At 35.8% G+C, this 19731-nt stretch overlaps 1 pseudogene; it reads right to left on the bottom strand.

Annotated features, from left to right (window-relative positions):
- Positions 1–2695: 2695 nt before the first annotated feature.
- Positions 2696–19731, bottom strand: part of LOC123234256 — a 74530-nt pseudogene continuing 57494 nt past the window's right edge.

The following is a 19731-nucleotide window of genomic DNA, read 5'->3' as shown; positions in this document are numbered from 1 at the left end:
CTATTGGAAGTGTTTAGCTGGGGGAGAGTTACAGCAAGTACTCTGAAATGCAAAGTTCCAGGAGATAGTGTTTTCTTTCTCTATAAGGACTGGCCTCCCCTTAAGAGCAGAACCCATTTCTGATACATTTGTTTATGCCTTACCTAATAAATATACATTTGTTTGAGAAGCACCGGATTATATAATGTTTTAGGTTGTATATAATCCTAACAGTTTTTTAGTCTATGAGGGTAGAAAAGTCTTACTGAAATGATTATGGGATGGTATATTTAGAGGTACTGGGATGTACAGGCCATCTTGACTAACTCCATTATATAGATGAGGAAAATGAAACTCAGAGCATTGAAATGTTGTGCCCAGCATCACAGAAGTAAGAAGTAACAGAGTCAAAATTTGAACAAGGTGCTCTCACAAAAATCCAACATGCTTTCAGTTGTAGATTCTGCCTTCTTCCTGAAATAAAGGGCAGGTGGATGGTGCAATGGATAGCATGCTGTCTGGAATCACGAAGACTCATCTTTCTGAGTTCAAATCTAGTTCAAATCATACACTTACCAGCTGTGTGACCCTGGATAAGTCATTTAATCCCATTCGTTTCTTCAGTTTCCTCCTTTGTAAAATAACCTGGAGAAGGAAATGGAAAACCACTTCATTACTTTTGCTAAGAAAAGTCCAAATAAGTTCATGAAGGATCAATCACAATATAACAATAACAGGTTAGGATCAAAATAACTTAACATGGTATACAAGCCAAAATTTTGATGGACTTTTGTAGGTGGCACTAGTTAAGTTCCCCCAAGTAGTACTGTAGTACTGTCTCTCCACAGTCACTGACCACAATCTTGGATATCTTATTTAATTTTGTCCCTTTTTGCATTTTGAGTTTCTCTTCATTTGTCTCCTATAGGATGCTGTGGGGTTTAAAGGGTTGTCCACCACTTTGACCTCCTTGGGAAAAGAATCCTAGCATTCACATTTTGAAAAGTCATGAGCAATGACAGTGAGGTAAACACTGAGCAAGGATACTGAGGTGAAATAGCATGAGAAGAATTGGGGAAAGGAAGAGCAGCAAACAGTTGGAAGTCATCTTTTCAAGGAAAGAAGACAGAACAACATGTGATTTTAAAATGAGATTGAACAGAAGGAAGGTAGGTGTGAAGTAACATGTGTTTTGGACATCTAAGGACATATACTAGATCTGGTGAGTATGCCCCTTTTGTGAGTAAGGTAAATGTAGACAATAGGGAACAGAGGGTGCCATAGCAGTGGCCAAAATGGACAGTCACACCTCATTTCCCACTTGGATTCTTGAAAGATTCAGGTATTTTCTTTTTTTTTTTCATTTTCTTCAATTCAATTCTACTTTGGAATTACAAGAAAGTTGACACCTTTTCTTATTTTTCAAAATATAGCAAAAGTCAATGACCCAAGAATGGAGTTACTAACTTATTGAAATATGCAATTGTTGAGAATTAGGACTCTGCCCCATGCTCTTCTTAAATAGATGACTCATGTTTGACACTCAAGTCTTCCCCTCCAGGCAGTTTTTTTTCTGTTTAGAGAAACTTGTTTTCTGTACATAAGGAATCAATTTCCTTAGCTGGGGTCATTCATAAATATGACTGAGACAGATTTTATTACCATTTTAAAAATAAAGATCTCTCATTAAGTAAAGTTCTGTGCTTTATGCAGACAGATCATTTAATTGAGGTATGAATTAGGAAATATAACTGCTAAATTCAGGGAAAGCAGAGGAGTGAGGATAGGGTGAGGTGTGGGAGACATAGACTAGACTAGAGCTTCTACTGGAATGGGGAAAAGCAATGTTTTTTGAACTTTAACATATCTCTGAGAGTCCAAGTAACCTATTTCCCAATGGAACAACACCCTTCTGGAAAAAGCTGTGAACTCTCTTAACAAATTTTCCAAAGACCTCAGTAGGATAGTTCTTGGGATAGTTGGTAGTATCACAAAGGAAAGGTAGGTGTCCTGAGATTCTTGATCAGTTAAATTTCAGAGAGGAAGAGAGGAAGAAAACCTTAAAAAAAGATATCAAGTATATGCTTCACTCCTGAACTCTCAGGTACTATGATATTTGCTATCTTTTTTTTTCTTTAATATGTGCACTTTTATTTATATAACTGGTCTTAAGTCAATGTACAGGTAAAGCTCTTTCCCTGCTCCAAATACTGGCACCAATCTCATTAAATTCACCAGGAGACTGTTAAAGTCTTCATTGGCATCTATGTTGGGGGCACAGAGAGAATTTAGGAAGTCATTCATTATGGCTGACAATAAAAAAAATAAAGGAACAAGTATTAAGGAGGAAGATAAAAAACTTTTTTTTAAGGATTACATAATTACACATAAAGCAATACTACTACCCCACCCCCCAACTCAATCCCTCTGGTCTGGTTAAGTAGCTCTGCTCCTGTGGGGAAAGAGTAAGACAGCTTTCATAGAGGCAAGTAACTCTCTGTAATAATGCATTATATAATATTTGGAATGATTTATTTTTTAAAATGTGCAGAGTCCTGAAGATGTACTGTAGAACTTTGGGGATGTTTACCTCCAACATACTTTAACTGCTCATCACCTCCACTATTCCACTTTTTAAATCCTGAGACAAACACCAAAACCAAAAAACAAATAAAGCCATGCCATCTCATCTCTTTTTTGGAGGGGCAATTATCATGTCACAACTTTTGACCAAAAAAAAAAAAACAGAAAAAAACCACCAAAGGTCGATTTAGAAGCATTTGCAGTGGACAATGGAAGGTCCAGATTCATCATACTCCGGCTTACTGATCCATATCTGTTGAAAGGTGGAGAGGGAGAGGGAATATTTGTGCTCAGGTTGGGCAATGATCTTGATTTTTATTGTGCTGGGGACTGAGGCTATAATCTCCTTCTATATCCTGTTAGCAATGCCTGAGTACATGTTGGTACCACCAAATAATATGGTATTGGCATACAAATCCTTATGGATGTAAACATTACACTTCATGATTAAGTTGAAGGTAATTTTATGGATCCCACAGAACTCCATGCCTAAGAAAGATGGCTGAAAGAGAGCCTCTGGGCACTGGAACCTCTCATTGCCAGTGGTGATAGCCTGACCATCAGGGAACTCGTAGCTCCTTTCTAGAGAAGAGCTGGATGCAGCAGTGGTCATGTCCTGCTCAAAGTTGAGGGCTATGGAACATAGCTTTTCCTTGATGTCACGCACGATTTCCCTCTCAGCTGTGGTGGTGAAACTGTACCCTCTCTCAGGTAAGATCTTCATGAGGTAATCCATCAGATCACAACCAGCCAGATGCAGAAAGAGAAAAGCAAAGGGAAGGGTATAACCTTCATAGATGGGCACAGTGAGCGTCATACCATCACTGGAGTACATCACGATACCAGTGGTATAACCAGAGGAATACAAGGATAGCACAGCCTGGATGGCAACGTATATAACAGGGGTTTTGAAGGTCTCAAACATGATCTATGTCATCTTTCCTCTGTTGTTTTTAGGGTTCAGGGGGGCTTCTGTGAGCAGTGCAGAGTGCTCTTCAGGGGCCACACAGAGCTCATTTTGGAAGTATGATGCCAGATCTTTTCCATGTCAGCCCAGTTGGTGACAGTATTTCAGGGGCACCCAATGATGGAAGGGAAGGCAGCCGTAGGGGCATCGTCTCCTGCAAATCCAGCTTTGCACATTCTGGAGCCATTGTCAACAATGAGCACAGCTATATCATCATCCATGGTGAACTTTGCAAGTTGAAACCCTTAAGAGAGAAGAGGTGATGTCACACCTAGAGACAGGATGGAAGCAAGTGCATGCTGGGTGAAATATCTCACAGCTTTGCTATCTTTTTTTGTTTGTTTTCTTTGTTTTGTGTTTTCACACAACCCTCCCAGGAACATTTTATTTCCCTCTTCCTATTATGATATATTTAGAGGAGGTACCACCTAATGAATAGTGGGTAAAGTCTAATAATCTAAATAGCCAGCACCCTCACTGGCATGGTTAGCTACCACATGTAACAATTGTTTTGGTTTTTTTTTTCAATGTACAGTTACATTAAAATCAAACAATTAAGACACTTTGGCAGAAATAGCTAGTATATAAAGTTTATCATAAAAGAGGATTCAACTTAGAGTACAATCTAAAGAATGTAAAATACTTTGGTGCAACGGGGTAGCTCTCTTTCTAGCTTTTAATTTTTATTGATACTTTATCTAACCTTGATATTTTTTTAAACCCTTACCTTCCGTCTTAGAGTCAATACTGTTTATTGGCTCCTAGGCAGAAGAGTGGTAAGGGCTAGGCAATGGGAGTCAAGTGACTTGACCAGGGTCACACAGCTGGGAAGTGTCTGAGGTCAGATTTGAACCTAGGACCTCTCATCTCTAGGCCTGGCTCTCAATCCACTGAGCTACCCAGCTGCCCACCAACCTTGATTTTTATTACAGGAATAAAAAGAAAACAAACATTTCACGTGTACTGATGCTTTTGTAAAAGTCATAGACAAAGAGGTTAAGGACTCAATAGGGTGCATGGATTAGGAAGGTGATGGTGGTCAGAAGAAATTTAGACTTCTGAGGAGGGGAGAGACAGAGATAGAGACAGAGACACAACACAGGGACAAAAACATAGCCAGAAAGACAGAAACAAAGACGCAGAGGCAGAGGCAGAGACAGAGACAGACAGACAGACAGACAGACAGACAGACAGACAGACAGACAGATGGGGGAGGATGAAGACAAAAATGCAGGGACAAATATAGAGCCAGAGACAGAAAGACAGAGAGAGACAGAGAGGAAGGGAAGAAAGATAAACAGTGAGATGAAGGACAATCCATAACTAGTAATTATAACTTTGAATGATAATAGTATGAACTCACTCATAAAACAGAAATGGATAAAGAATGGAACAAAAATCAGAATCCTACTATATGTTATTTACAAGAAACACATCCGAAAATGAAGCATATATAGAGTTAAAATAAAGGTCTAGCATAGAATTTTGCTGCAGCTGATGTGGAAAAGTCAAAAATAAAAAACAACAAAGAAAGAGATCCTGATCTCAAAGTTGAAGCTAAAATATATTTAACTAAATGAGATAAAAAAGGAAACTACATTGTTAAAAGGTACCATAGATAAAGAAATAACATCAATACTAAATTCATATAAATTGAAATGTGATAGTGTTTCAATTTTTTAAAGGAAAATCAAAATGAATTGGAAGTGGAAATAGAAAAACTATAATAGTGCGTGATTTCAACCTTCTCTGTTCAGAATGAAATAAATCTAACAAAAATTAAAAAAGAAGTCAAAGAGATGAATACAATCTTAAGATAGATATGATAGATATCTGGAGAAAACAGGATAAGAATATAAATGAATATGCCTTTTTTTCCAGTGGTACATGGTACCTTCAGAAAATTTGACCATATATTAGGGCATTAAAAATTTTACAAGTAAATGCAAAAAAATTGAAATGTATCTTTTTCAGATCACAATGTAATAACATTTATATTTGATAAAAATATTATGGAAACAGATTAAAAATCAGTTTGAGAATAAATAAAAAAGCCTTAAAATGAGTGGATTAAATAACAAGTCATAGAAACAATAAGTAAATCTATTAAAGAGAATAATAAAAAAGAGAAAACATACTAACTTTATAGAATGTAGGAAGATTTATGTTCTAAATTTTACTCCAATAAAGTAAAGAAAGAATAGATCAATGACTTGTGTATGAAATTTAAACAACTAGGAAAAAAATTAAAATCTCCAAATAACTACAAAATTGGAAACCTAAAAATTAAAGGTTAGACTAATAAAATTGAAAGTAAGAAAACCACTGAATTAATGAATCAAACTGGAAGTTGGTTTTATGAAAAAAAAACTATTACATAGAAAAACCACTGGTTAATATTTTCAAAAAAGAGAGGAGAAAAATCACTAGCATAAAAATAAAAAGGGTGAATAGTTCTTTAAAGATGAAACAAAAACATTGATTAGGAGTTACTTTGCCTGATTATGTTAATAAATTTAATAATTTAAGTGAAATTGAAGAATACTTACAAAAATATAAACTTTCCAGATTAAAAGAAGATATTAGAACATCTAAATAAACCTTTTGTTCAAAAAGAAATTACATTGGGCATGAATGAACTCCCTAAGAAAAAAGTACTATGACCAGGTAAGTTTTCAAATGAAATCTATCAAACATTTAAAGACCAACTAATTCCAATATCAAACAAATTATTTCACATAAGCAAATAAGAGTTCAATCAAACTTCTTTTATGAAACAAATATGTTGCTAATACCCAAAGCAATCAGTGTAAAAATAGAGAAAGAGATTTTACCAATTAATATTGAGGCAAAAATCCTAATAAAACACTAGTTTGGAAACTAAGACAATATAACACAAAGATTATATATTGTGACCAAATGTGATTTGTACCAGGAATGCAGGGCTGGTTCAATATAGGGAAATTGTTAATATATTAACATAATTGATTATATTAATAACAGACCTAACAAAATCCATATGATTATATTAATAGTTTCAGGAAAAAAAGCTTTTGATAAAATACAACACTTATTTCTATTAAAAACACTAAGCATATAAATGCATCTTCCTTTAAAATAATAAGAAACATTTACCTAAAATCATCAGTAAGCATATCTATAATGGGGGAAATGCAAAAAAGCCTTCCTAAAATATCAGGAATGAATAAAAATAATGCCTATTATCATAAATATCATTCAATATTGTACTAGAAATATTCGCAATAGCAATAAGAGAAGAAAAATAAATTTAATGAATAAGAATGAGCAATGAGGTAAAAAACTATCTTTTTGCACATGATATATGATTTACTTGAAAAATCCTAAAGATTCAACTAAAAAGTTAATTGAACCAATAATTTTGGCAAAAGAGCACAATATAAAATTAACCCAAATTAGTCATTGGCATTTCTATAGATCACAAAGTCCTACAAAAAGAAATAGTAAGAAATATCCCATTGCAAATAACCATATATAACCAAATATAAAATACTAGGGCATATACCTGCCAAAACATACCCAGGAACTCTATGAATGTGATTATGAAACACTTTTTACACAAATTGTCAGATTTAATTAATTGGAGGAATATTAATTGTTCATGGATGGGCCGAGCCAACATAATTAAAATGACAGTTCTACCTAAACTGATCTATAATTCAGTGCCATACCAATTCAATTACTAGAAAATGTTTTTTAAAGTTAGGTAAAAAACACCATAAAATCCAACTGAAAGAGCAAAAGGACAAGAATATGGAAGGAATTAGTGGACAAAATGTAAAGGAAGGATGTCTAGTGGTATCAGATCTGAAACAGCATTATAAGTGAATAATTTTCAAAACTATCTTGTAATGACTAAAAATTAAAAAGGTAGATCAGTGGAATAGAGTAGATATACAACACACAGTACTAAATGGGTATAATAACCTAGCATTTGACAAATGTCAAGATTTAAGCTTTGGGAATAAAAATTCACTCTTTAGTAATAATTGTTGGGAAAACTGGAAAGCAGTCTGAGAGCAGCTAGATATAGAACAAATATACTTTAAAAAACTGCTCCATTTATTAAGATAAGTTTGAAAGGGATACATAACCTGGATATAAAAGGAGATATCATAAGTAAATTAGTAGAACATGGAAAGGTTTTCAGATAAAGTTCTCATATCTTAAATATATAGAAAACATTGTTAAATTTATAAAAGTATAAGGGCTGGGCTTGAAGTCAGGAAGACTTGAGTTCAAAGTTAGCCTAATACATTGACTAGTTATAGGACCTTGGGCAAGTCACTTTACCTCTGTTTGCCTTCATTTCCTCACCTGTAAATTAGAGATGATAATAATAGCATATATCTCCCAGGGTTGCTGTGAGAACATATTTGTGAAGCACTGAGAAAACAAAAGAATCATGTCAATAATTCTGTTTATTATTGTTATTTATCTTTATCATTATTATCATCATCATCAATTGATCATGATCATTATTTTAAATAATAATTATCATCAACATTATTGCTGTTGTTGTCATTGTCATTTATTGTCTTAAGACCAAACTAGTTGAGAAAAGAGAGGCTCATCACCAGGTGATTGGAAAAGTAATGGAATTTTTGGCTACAATTTTGCCCCCCAAACAGTAATTAATTAATTAGGAAAAAATTAAGTAAGAGATAATATTGCTTAGTAGATAGTATGCTGGCCTTATTAGTAGGAAAGATTTGGATTAGAAGACTGCCTCAGAAATTTACTACCTTTGTGACTCTGGGCAAGTCACTTTGAGAATGAGTTTCCTCATCTGTAAAATAGGACTAATTATAGTCTTTTCCTCATAGGATTTGTGTGTATGTGCGTGTGCGTGTGTGTGTGTGTGTGTGTGTGTGAGAGAGAGAGAGAGAGAGAGAGACAGAGACAGAGAGAGACAGAGAGAGAGAGAGACAGAGAGACAGAGACAGAGAGACAGAGAGAGACAGAGACAGAGAGAGAGAGAGAGAGAGAGAGAGAGAGAGAGAGAGAGAGAGAGATNGACAGAGACAGAGAGAGAGAGAGAGAGAGAGAGAGAGAGAGAGAGAGAGAGAGAGAGAGAGATTGAGTAAGCATTTCTATTGCACTACTGTGTGCCAGGCACTGTGTTCAGTGTTTTACAAAAATTGTCATATTTGATATTCACAACAGTCCTGGGAAAATGTGCTGTTATTATCCCAGGAAACTGAGGCAAACAGAGTTTAAATAACTGGCCCAGAGTCACACAGCTAATAATAAATGTCTATGGTCAGATTTGAACTCAGATCTTCCTGATTCCAGTGCCAGTGCTAGCTATATCCACTGGGTCATGAAGCTACCTAGATAATAATGTAATGTGCTCAGTAAATATTAAACTACTACATAAATCCTGTCATTGTTAATTTAGTAACAATAATTATTTAAATTTTAAAATTAAAGGGAGCAAGAAAGGTTTACTGGGATTACTTGCTAATAAGTGACAAAACCTAGACACCCATGACTCTTGTTTTAGTGACCTTTCTCATAGTCACATGATCCTTTAGCCTTCTTGACAACCTTTTAAGGCCCTCCTGATATCTTCTTAAGTGGGTGCCTTGCTAAATCCACAAAGGATCTCTTCAAGTTTGTCCCTCATTTAGGTATTGGGACCATTTTCTAGGGCCACAGCAAGGAATGTTTGTGTTTAGATCACTGTAGATAAACCAAGTCTCTTCTCTAGGTGAATTGAGTAAGTTCATTATTTAGAAGCATTATTTAGATTTCTTGTGAAATCTGAAAACTTTTCAAAATTTTATTTTGATCTTTCAGAGTAGACAAAGGTAGATAATCCTGAGGATAAACAAAAGCACAAAGGCTTCAGTAGTCAATTCAGAACCCTAAAGGATTGCTGACTGTTGGCAAATGAAACCAAAGATTTTTGTGATCTCATTTATCTCCACAATGAGAATACTTTGCTCTAGCCTTCATCTGCACACTAGAGGGAGAGTTAAAAAAAAAACAATCCTTTGAAAAACATCTGGGGTCCCTCAGCCTCTCTCTCATGAAAGTATATATTAATTCAGTACCAAAGGTGGGAAAAGTATTTCTAAATATTTTTCAAGGAGACAGTATGAAGTCATTTTTAGCAGTCAGAGAAATTAACTTGATTGGTGTCATGAGGAAGATTACTTAAATTATCATTTAGGAGACTTAACAGGAAGGGCTGGAGAGTTCCACATGGAATGGGGAAGCAGGAAGTGGCTTGCTCTCTCTCTGAGAAGGACTCCATGGTGGTTGGGAAAAGTTGCAACTGACCATGGGAGACCTCAGATTTCCAGAGATCCTGAAGGAAGACCGTCACCTACTTGTGGGAGATTTTGGTAGATACTATTAATCCCAACCTGAGTTGCAGGTCAAGTTGGGCTGGGTCAGCTCCCAGAACCTACCCACCTGGAAGAGTACAGCTAGTGGTCCTGGAGGAGCTAGAACATCACTGGAGTGAGTCTGGACTCTGCTGTGAGGATTCCCACTTCAGTCCTGCTTTTCTCTGGGTCCTGTCTTGTTTAGGTCTCAGTTTAGTGTAGATAAGTCCTCCCTTGACCCTGTGGTTTGCCTTTTTTAGTCTGTAAATGTAGTAACCCCTATTCCCATCCTTTATCATAGTGTCCCTAATTAAAATTGTTATAACTTTTGCCTTTTGCCTACTGGTTCCATTGGCCCTTGCCTAGGTGGGGCAGTGTAACTGTTAGGACCTAACTGCCATTTCTTTCAACAGTCATCCCCTTAGCAGTTAAAACCCAGGCTCCCTACCTTGTTTGGTCCCTCCATCTGTCATTCCTGTCTCTCTCACACCCTTCTGGACCCACGTTTAATATTCAAGTCTACTTCCCTGGTTATTCCCCATTAGATTGGTCAATGAATGAAATAAAAAAAAATTTTGTGAGTTCTGGATACCTTCAGTTCCAAGACCCTCTGTGGAAGGTAATTTAGAGTTATGGAGTTGCTATAGGAGGACCTGATATACTATTCTGGCTATGACACTTAGCGAGCAACTTTGGGAAAATCATTTTTATTATTCATGGCCTTAGAATCTTTCTTGGTAATAGAAGGTAGTTAGAACAGGCCCTTTTCAGTTATGCATCCTCTCTTTGTAGTCTTACCTCCTCATCATTCCAGAAAGGACAATTGAACTCTTTTAGTCAGTTATTACACATTTATTAAGCATCTACTACATGAATGACAGACAGTGTGCTAAGCCCTGGACATACAAAGAAAGACAAGAGACAGTTTCTGCCCTCAAGGAACTCATGGTCTAATGGGGGAGACAACATTCTAATAATTATGTACAACCAAGTTTTACATAAGTGGGGAAAATAATCAACAGAGTGGAGGAACTAAAATTAAGAGAGATTTAGAAAGACTTCATATAGAAAGTAGGATTTTAGCTGTCTTTTTTTAAACCTTTACCTTCTGTCTTAGAATTAATAATAAGGCAGAAGAGTGGTAATGACTAGGAAATTGGGGTTAAGTGTATTGCAGGGTTACACAGCTAGAAAGTGTCGGAGGCCAGATTTGAACCCATTTCTTCCCAATTCCAGACCTGGAGCTTTATCTACTATGCAACCTACTTGCCCAATTAACTGAATCTTAAAGAAATACAGGGAAGCTATTAGGTAAAGATTAGAGGGGAGAACATTTTAGGCATGGGAGATAACCAGTGAAAATTCCCAGAATCAATCTGGCTTCAGACACTTGGTAGCTGTGTGACCCTGGGCAAGTCACTTAATTTCCATTATCTGACACTTCCTGTTCTTCTGTTTTAGAACTGATACTGAGACAGAAGGTAAAGATTTGGGATTTTTAAGAAGAAAATTCCCAGAATCATGAGACGGTATATTATTGGAAGAATATTAACTGTCACTGGATCAAAGAAGAAGCCAATGTCACTGGATCATGGAAGAAATGTGGGGTGGGGTATGGAGTAAGATGCCTAGAAAGGTAGGAGGAGGACAGGTTATGAAGGACTGAAAGATAAACAGAGACCTCTCTATTTCATCCTGGAGGTCATAAATAGGGACTGGGTTTTTGAAAGAGGAGGTGACACCTGTGCTTTAGGAAGATCACTCTGACAGTTAAATGGACAATGGATATAGTGGAGAGGCAGAGAGACCAACCAGCAGGTTATTGCAATACTATAGGATAATATAGAGTATCCTATGACATAGGATATTGCAATAAGGTGATAAGGGCTTTTACCAGCCTGTTGCAGTATCAGAAGAGAGAAGGGGCTATATATGAGAAGAATTACAAAAATAAAATCCACAGACCCTGGCAATAGATTGGATATGTGGAGTGAAAGAGCGAAGAGTCAAGAATGTTGCCAGCCTAGGGGATTGGGATGATTGACAGTAATAGGGACATCAGGAGGAAGGGAGAGTTTTCAGGGAAAGATAATGAGTTTAAGATGTTTATGGTACATTTAGTTCAAGATACCCAGTATTCAGTTGGAGATGTGAGACTGAAGGTCAGCAGAGGTTAGGGCTGGATAAGTAGATTTGAGAATCATCAGCAAAGAGATGATAATTGAATCTTCTAGGTTCAGAAGTCAAATTACTAACAAGTTGGGTTTAAAAAAAAAGACCTAATGCTTTCTCCCTCACTCCTAATGACATATAGGGTGTGTTGGTAGCTTTTTCCCTTTTGACAGAAAAATTAAGGAAGCAGGAGCAGCATTAGCATTCATTATCTTATTTTCCCCCTTCACTCTTGTGAAGAAAGCAATAATTTATAGAACCTTAGAGACAGAAATGATTCTATCAATCTGTCAATGAAACAATTAAAAAGCTTTTATTAAGAACCTAATATGTGCTAGTCACTAATGCTAGGGAAAGGGGGATAGAAAGACAAAACTGAGAATCTATCAGGGGAAACAATATGTGTATGGACGTAGTAAATATCAGGCATATCAAAGAGGGGATCAGAATGAGTTTCATGTAGCAGGTGATACTTGAGCTGAGTTTTGAGAAAGGGGGGATTCTCACAGATAGAGGTAATGGCTGGCACAAAGGCATAAGAAAGGGAAAGTCATGTATAAACTGGAAGATGGCTAGTTCAGCTGTACCATAGGGCACATGGAGGCATTATCTTGGGAGCTAGAGAGACACAGAAAGTGGGGCTTTGCCTAGGGATGTGAACGTGGACCTCACAGAATATCAGAGATGAAAGGACCCTTAGAGGTGATCTAGTCCAGAATTATAGATGAAGAAAGTGAAATCCAGAGAGGCTATTAGAACAAATTCCCACAACTAATCAGCAAGAGATTTACTATCAGAATTTTGATCTTCTACCTCTTAGTATAAAGTCTGAAAGTCTGAAACTTTCCAGGCTAGCATTTTCTTATCCAACAACATTATATCACAGAAACCAATTTTGAATGATCATTGTCATATTTATTAGAATTCATACAGTCCAATTTCCTCATTTTACATATAGGGAAACAGAGACAAGAATTATGAAGTGATTTGTCAGTCCAAGGTCACATTTAAATTTTTTATGATGATTATAATGAGATAGTCTAAGTAAATTTCATCTCCTCAATTATTGTGGCACATATATGACATCCCCCAAATCCAAAATTCCAATTTATATATATATATATATATGATATATGTGTGTGTGTCATATATATTATACACACATACACAAATATATGTCCATACATACATATTAAATATGTATGTATGCCACATTTATTAAGGAGATGAATTTTAGATAATTTAAGCTTAAAATTCACTAAAATTTTTGGGATACTCTGTATATTGTACAGATTTTGTGAATGTTAGTTGCAAGAGGTAGGGAAACTTTAGCAGCCCCAAATGGAAATAATTCAAGGAGATGAAATATAGCCATGTACATTCTATTGAATCTCATGCCTGACTTTCATCTATCTCTGAGCTTTGCAGTAAATTAATGGATGGGACACTTTGGTAGAACTGGGACCTAAAATGATGTCCTCTGCTCTGGTCATCTTCTAGGCTGTAAGGCATAGAGTGTCTTGGGATGNTTACCCTTATACTCCATTATATATATATATATAATGGAGTATAAGGGTAAGACCAAAATTCTATTTCTTGGCCAAAAGTCAAGATAAAGTCTGGGAGCTTGATGAAGTAGAAAGTGAACTATATTGGAATCTGAGATTCCATATCATTCTAGTTTGCCACTAGGTCACTGTGAGATCCTAGGCACACTATTTCCTTTCATTGACCTTCTTCCAGAAAAAAAATTTCAGATAGGTGTGTGTGTGTGTGTATTTTCTGATCTAAGTTCTCTTCCAGTTTTGACATGTATTTCAAAGTAATGAATTGCACGATTATACATGGAATGAAGGTCTGCCCAAATGAGATTCTTTGGGCAAAATTTGCTAGATAAAAGATAATGATGAGGCCTCAGTCATTGTCTCTTAAATAGAAACCTACCTTCAGGAAGAAAAGTATAAGTTCCTTGACTTATAGCAGGTTCTTAGTAGATATGAGATTTATGTATGAATGAGTGATCCAAATGAAAGTTTCCTTATAGAAATAATAGAAATTCAAATGTCCTTTTCCATTCCTGAGACTATCGCTAATCTGAGTTGTATTGGGTGATCAAATGGCAGGTTTTTGTCCTCTCATTATCCTTAGTCATGCTAATATTTTATATTTGTGATGACATTTCAGTCCCTCATTCCTAATCTTAACTTGTTCATTCATTTGAGCTACTTATATTTTCAGAAACGTATACTCAAGGGGGCAGCTAGTTGGCTCAGTGGATTGAGAGCCACGCCTAGATACAGAGATCCTAGGTTCAGATTTGGCTTCAGATACTTCCTAATTGTGTGACCCTGGGCAAGTCACTTAACCCCCACTGCCTAGATCTTACTGCTCTTTTGCCTTAGAATCAATATACAATATTGATTCTAAGATGGAAGGTAAGAGTTGAAAGAAGGGAAGGAAGGAAGGAAGGAAGGAAGGAAGGAAGAAAATGATATGTGATTTTTTCAACCAGAACTTGGAACAAGGAAGGTTGAAGTGGGAGGCCATAACACTAAAATGTCTCATGCAATTCCATATACTTCTATTTTTTCCTCTTACCCTTTTCACCTATTTTTACTTTTTTTTCTCAAGCCTTTTGTCACTTTATTCAATCCTCATAAAGAAGAGAGATGTCATTGGGAACTGACCTCAAATAGGAATCAATCTCTGAGTCAATCTAGTACAGCCTCCTCATTTTACAGAGAATCATGGTTACACAGGTAGTATCGGATCCACAAATTGAACCCAATACCTATGTCTATAAATCCAAGCTTCATTCTGCTCTACTATGCTATATACTTTGTAATAAATTAAAGAATGAATAATAACTGGCTTGTTTTCTAGTTTTTATTAACTATTTTGTGGATAATACATTTTCTGAGGAACATACCTTTATCAACTTTGATCTTTACAAGTAACAAGGTGGGTACGACCAGTATTATAATATTCTCATTTCTGGATTAAGAAACCGAACTAGTAAAGCTAAGTGATTTCTCTAAAGTTATGTAGCTTTTAAGTAGCAGCAAAAGGATCCTTCCTACACTAGCCAATCTGATAGTAAATCTAACATTATTTCCACTATACTTTATTACTGCTTCTTTTCAATCAAATGCCATTTGAAAATACCTACTATGTGTCTAGCACTATGTTAGGTGCTAGAATACAAAGATTCCCTGCCTTCAAAGAGCTTACATTCTATCAGAGAGACTACATGTACCTATAATAATATATTTATATATCTATACATTGGCATACATATATAAATCTATAACTGTAACAAATTAATATTTCATCATGCTCCCACAAGTCTCCATGAGCCTATGATAGACTACTAACTTGCTTAGAAAATGGAATTGCTTGAAATGTTTGTTGTACTCCAACCTTCCTGATATCAAGCATTCCTATGACATAAAGAAGCTACTATTTTCAATCACAGATTTGGTTCTGTCATACTCTCTGTTAATGGGGTACCATTAGCTTCAGGCTTGATCCAAAACACACTCAATTCTACCCAGAAAACATGGTGTTGTGATTTGATTGCCTTGGGATTCTGAGCTGTAGAACAATTTTAATTCCACCTTTCTCACTGTTTTAATTGTCTGAATTTCCCCACAGAAATCACCCCCATGAAAGGAATGGTTATTGAGATACTGCCATCTATTGGTTATGTCTTAAATGAGAAAATGGTTGGCTCCTATGAAAGGAATACCCCAAAGGCCATATCTGCTAGAGTACTATTTAAAAGCCAAATCCCAATAATACAAATTTATAGGAAGTTGTCCATTGTAAAACAAATGAACTATTAAAGCTCTTTAAGATGACACCTTGTATTAGTCCCAGACTCTTGTGAGAAGAAGAGTGAATTAGAAAAATAGATGTGGGACTGGTTCTAGTTCTACTCCTGAGTAACCAGGTGACTTTCAGAGAGACTCAGGATCACAACATAAAAAATAGAAGGTACTTTATTTGTACCTGAAGGAAATAAGGTTCAATGAGGTTGTGTCTCACCAAAGGTTATCTTGGGAAATAAATGACCAAGTAGTCAATTTTCTTCTTTAAACTTCAGTTTCTACATCTAGGAAAAAAGAGCTAATGGCTAAGTCTTGCAAAAGGATTTTGGCAAGAATCTATAAGCTAATCTACATTGTTTTATTGCTTTTGAAGGTTTAGGAACTTTTTATGAATTCTATGGCAGAGTATCACATTTTTGCTGGAATGTTTGGCACATGAGACTTCAATTCAATTCCACAAACATTTACTAAGCATATTATTTTCCTCCACCTATTCCACCAGGGAAATCTTCACATACTTGGGCTAAACATCCCCTTAACTCACAAATGGATTTGAGACCTATTGGTTATTCTCAATCTGATTTAGCCCATCTGTCGATATACACCTGGGTGTGGCTATTATACATGCTACAATTTCTTGGAGCCATGGATGAGAGCTGGGTAGCATTTATTCCGGGAGACACAAAGGATGCTCAAGCAGCCTCTATGGAATGCTTAGAGATTGGTCAGACATCAAAGACACCAAATTCATTCACTGCCAGACCATCACTAGTTATTCTGACTTTTGTCTTGTCACAGGACTAGAAAACACTGAGGCTGATGACTTTCTGCAACTCTGCCTCACTTAAATCCCATTCATGGGCAAGTCAAGGATGAATAACAACTAGGCACATATTATTTTCAAGGCACAGCATAGTATATAGCAGTTACAAAGAAAATAATTCCTGCTCAAAGGAGCTTATATTCTACTTTCCATATTTTCCTATATGACTTTAGGAAAGCCACTTGAACTCTTTGAGCTTCAGTTTCTTCATTTATAAAAATAAAAATGAGGGGATTGATTTAGTTGATCTCCAAAACCTGTTCAAGTTCTAAATCTATGATCTTATGAGCTTAGGTACATTCATAACATCATAAATTAATAAACCGTATGTAAATTAATAAACAATATAAAACATGGAAATAAGTAAATACAAAGGTAGATCACAAAAGCCTCTGAGAGGGAGTTAGAAGTAAAGAGGAAGTGTTGTCCAGGCATGAAGCACAGCCTGTATTTGAAAAACCAGTAAGCATGGAATACTTACTCCCTTCACTGACTGCAATCACAACCCTCTACAAACATAGTAGATGATCTGGTAACTGGCAACAAAATTCATCACTCTATAGCTATCTGGCGACAAGTCTTTCTTACACAATCAATGAGTTAACAAGCAGGTACTCTATGCTTATCATGTGCCAGGCACTGTATTAAATGGCAAGAATGTAAAGAAACATTAACAAAAAAATAATAAAAATAGTCTCTGCCCTCATTGAGCTCATATTCTAATAGTAAGGCAAATTGTACATATGTAGGCACATATAAGATATTAACAAAACAGATGGAAAATAATCCCAGAGGAGAAATGATAGTGCTATTTCCCTGGGAGGGGAGGGGAAAGTCTTTCTGCAAAAGGTAGATTTGAATTGAGTCCTGAAGGAAACCAAAGAAACTAAAAGGCAATGGTAGGCATAAGGGTTAACCAGTGCAAAGGTACATAGATTGAGGTGGAGAGCTGCATGTGAGGAAAAGCAAATAGACCAATCTATTTAGTTAGGTTGGTACTTTTGGAAAACCAGTATACATTTCATCACTGAGCCCATGTTTCAATTATTGTCCATATTTCTGAGCCTGGACTTTGCTTAACATAGCTTTTGAAAACCCCAAATTACCCCAATACTATGATAAAATAAATAGTTGGTTTTTATTGAGGTTTGAATATGAAATTTTTAGTTTCTTCATCTCTGTCTTCAGGGATTCAAATGGGTATGACATCTCTCTGTAGGCTTTTCAAATGACTCAGATAGCAATTTAATTGAAGTGGATTTTTAATTCAACTGCATTACCAGGAGGAAGATCAGGTAGGACATTTCATTTGCTTGATCTATTTCAATTGTTTCTCTGAAGATGAACTTGCTCTTTAACTTTGTTTTTTTTTCTCCTTTAAATTATTTCAATATTTAAAATTCTTGTTTGCTATGGTAAAGGAAATGTATATTGTCTGGGGATTGAGGTTTTGGAGGTACTGAAATCCATTCACTATAGTTGATCTACTGTTTACTTAGTTCCCTCAAGCTATTTGGAAGATGCAGAGGGAACATAAATCTACATCATATTACAAATATTGAGTCACACAAAGAAGAAATGTGCAAGAGACTTTCAAGAATGGTTATGACCAAAAGAAATATGAACTAGTTGTGTAAGAATAAGAGAAAATAAACATATAGCCCAAGTACTTTAATAGTCATCCAAAGATATTATAGGAATAAGAGGAAAGCCTTTATCATGCTAGGTGGATACTCAATGAAGAATTTATGGAGAGATATGGATGAGAGTCATACCTAAGTGTAAGTAATGAGTCAGTGTAAGTAATGAGTAAGTGTAGAGTAAGTATAGAGAGTGAGTGTAGAGGGATAGTAATCTATTTTGATGGATGAAAGCTGCCACCAAAATATTTAGAAAATTACAAACAATTGTATTCTTAAGAAACTACTTTCTAAAAGTCATTATATAACTCTAGATGCCTATATAGACAGGAAACATCATCTGAAAAATACTTTGGAGGTCCTGTTTAACATGTACAAGTATACTCACATGTAAATATAATATCAATAGTGTAGGCATTAGATTCACAGATATGGTTAGCAACTTTTCCTCAGCTTCCTTGTTATGTAGGCTATTCAATAAATTCCACTGGCTCCATATCATTCATATGATCAATATAAAATTCTCTATCTGGAATTCAAAGCCCTGAATAATCTGATTCCTTGCTACCTTTTCAATCTTATTATATCATAATCTCCTCCACATAATCTGACATCAGTCTCCTTGCTATTCTTAATGCAAAATATATCATCTTTGGCTCTACTCATTTTCTTTTTTTTCAAACCCCTACCTTCTATGTTAGGATCAATAAGTATTAGAGAATTGGTTCCATTACAGAAGAACAGTAAGGGTTAGCCAAATGGGGGTTGAATGACTTATGCAGGGTCATTGATCTGGGAAGTACCTGAAGTTAGATTTAGACGAAAGTTCTCCTTACTCCAGGCCTGGATCTCCATCAGTGGAGCCACCTAACTTCCCTGGACTCTACATGTCCTCCATGCCTGGAATTCTGTTCTTCCTCATCTCTACCCACTATCTTCTCTGGCTTCCTTTAAATCTCAACTAAAATATCATCTTTTGCAAGAGGCCTTTCCTGGTCCTGCTTAATGCCGATGTCTTTCCTCTCTTGATTATCTCTAATTCATACCATATATGTTTTATTTTCATATAAACATTTGCATGTTGTCTCCCCCTTAGACTGTGAGTTCTTTTTTTAAACAGAAACTGTTTTTCCCCTTTTCTTTGCATCCTTAGTGCTAAGCAAAGTGTCTGGCATATAGAAAGTGGTTAATAGCTTGTTGACTGGTTGACAATGACATGGTACTTTTTTCTAGAAATATGACTGATTGTTGCATTTCAGGGGTATTTATCCTAAATTATCTCCCTAACTCATTTGCCTTAAGCATATCAGAGGTTCCTCATGGGGAGTTGATGAAGATTTTTACTTTCTGGCAAAATATTAAG

The sequence above is a fragment of the Gracilinanus agilis genome, chromosome 2 (genome assembly GCF_016433145.1).
Source record: "Gracilinanus agilis isolate LMUSP501 chromosome 2, AgileGrace, whole genome shotgun sequence".
NCBI lineage: Eukaryota > Metazoa > Chordata > Mammalia > Didelphimorphia > Didelphidae > Gracilinanus > Gracilinanus agilis.
The sequence above is the reverse complement of the archived record's forward strand: the minus strand, read 5'-3'. Positions and strand labels throughout refer to the sequence as shown.